General features: G+C 39.4%; 1 protein-coding gene across 3 annotated transcripts in view; it reads left to right on the top strand.

Moving 5' to 3' along the window:
- Positions 1–1,928, top strand: part of Atp13a3 (ATPase 13A3) — a 79,738-nt gene that overhangs the window by 22,786 nt on the left and 55,024 nt on the right. The window lies entirely within an intron of this gene.

Below are 1,928 nucleotides of genomic sequence, written 5' to 3'. Positions count from 1 at the left end.
AAAAAAAAAAAAAAAAAAAAAAAAAAAAAAAAAATCCGGCACTCAGGAAGATCTCAGTTAATTCAAGGCCAAACTGGCCTATATAGTGATTTCCAGGCCAGCCAGAGAAGAGATTTAGAACTGATAATTTATATGTAACTGGCCATTGATATTTGTGGAGGACTGATGCCAGGATTTGCCAGGTACTAAAGTCTGAGGTGTTTAATTTTTTATGCACTGTGGTATACTATTTGCACTTAACCCATGCATGTTCTTTTGCTATTCATGACAGTAAAAAGTGTACATGTCGAGTACAAGTGCTTCCTCTTCTCAAATATATTTGCTCCCTGGTTGGTTGAACTCACTGGAAGTCTTCTGGGGAATACAGATACAGCTCAGTGGGAGAACACTTAGTTATCTAAGAACCCTAGGCAGGTTCTCCAGCTCCTCAGAAATAGTACTTGCAGGTTCTGCAGTCACAATAATATGCCAGTTTTTGACTCACCGCTATTTACGAACTGAACAGTATGCTTCATTAATCCATACCTGCTGCAGCTTTGATATATAACAATCTGAGTTCTTTTTTTCATCCTCAAGCTTTAGGATAGGTAGTCTTATTCATCTACCTTGCGCTAAACTACTTCATGGAACGGAATTGAATTACAGTAAAACAACAAGCACCAGCAAGAAAACCAACCTCACAGCCTCTTTTGGAAGTGTGTTAGGGAGAGGAAGAATCTCAAGGTTAAGTAGCTCAGACTAGCCTCAGACTCTGGTTATTCTGAGTGCTGGGATTACAGGTGTGTACCCCTTGGTCTGTATTTTAAGGGATTACTGTACCTAACAAATACTTATTGAATGTGTTACATACTTAATAGTAATTCCTAGCCAAAATTTTATTAGGATAACACTGAACCAGCCTTGTCTGATAGATACCAGGTACACTGAGCAATCCTCTCTAATTGTTTTCTACTCTCTATGAAACTTGTCTGGAGTGAAAATTGAGTTAATGGACAGATTACTAAGAAAGGGATAGGGGAGAGATCATTAAAGACATTTGCAAAACGCCACCATTTTTATTGCCAAGAAAGTTTGGTCAGGTGGTGGTGGTACACGCCTTTAATCCTAGTACTCAGGAGGCAGAAGCAGGTGAATCTCTTGAGTTTGAGGTCATCCTGGCCTACAGCGCAAGCCCGGGGAGGCCAGGACTACACGGAGAAACCCTATCTCAAAAACACAACAAAGTCTGTTGTTGAGACAAGATCTTACTGTTTTGCAACTCGGCTGGCCTGGAGTTTACTATGTAAGCCAGATTGGCCTTGAATGCACAGATATTCTTCTTTCAAATGCTGGGCTGGGATTAAAGTTGTGAGCTACCATACCTGATATTATTAACATTTTTTAAAGATAAATCATTCTTTGCTATTTTCATTCATTTCATATAGCATGTTTTGACATACTCATCCTCCTGTCTCTTCTTCTCCCACTGCCACAGAACTCTCTTTCTTAACAAGCTTTAAAAATTTTTTTTATGTTGTTTTTGATTTTGGTATTATTCAGTTTAATTATGGTTGATAGGATAACTTACTAGTGACTATTCCACTGAAGAAATTTGCCCTCCTCCCCAAGCTAATGCTCAGGTCTTGTGAGCCCCTTCTCTGTCCATGATGGAATGGTGATGGCCATATTTGCTGCTGTGAGTTAGTGCGGTTGTTATGTGCAGAGGACAGCGTTGCACAGTGTTTTCCCCCATCTTGGGTTCTTTTTTTCCCTTGCTATTTACAATGATGTGAGCTTTGAAGAGAGTGATACAGATGTGGTGTTTAGGGTTGAGCTTTCAACAGTTACTTATTCTACCAGTTATGAGTCTATTTTTTTTTGTTTGTTTGTTTTTGTTTTTCGAGACAGGGTTTCTCTGTGGTTTTGGAGCCTGTCCTGGAACTAGCTCT

The sequence above is a fragment of the Microtus ochrogaster genome, chromosome 2 (assembly GCF_000317375.1).
Source record: "Microtus ochrogaster isolate Prairie Vole_2 chromosome 2, MicOch1.0, whole genome shotgun sequence".
Lineage (NCBI taxonomy): Eukaryota > Metazoa > Chordata > Mammalia > Rodentia > Cricetidae > Microtus > Microtus ochrogaster.
This window is presented reverse-complemented; position numbering and strand designations above follow the sequence as displayed.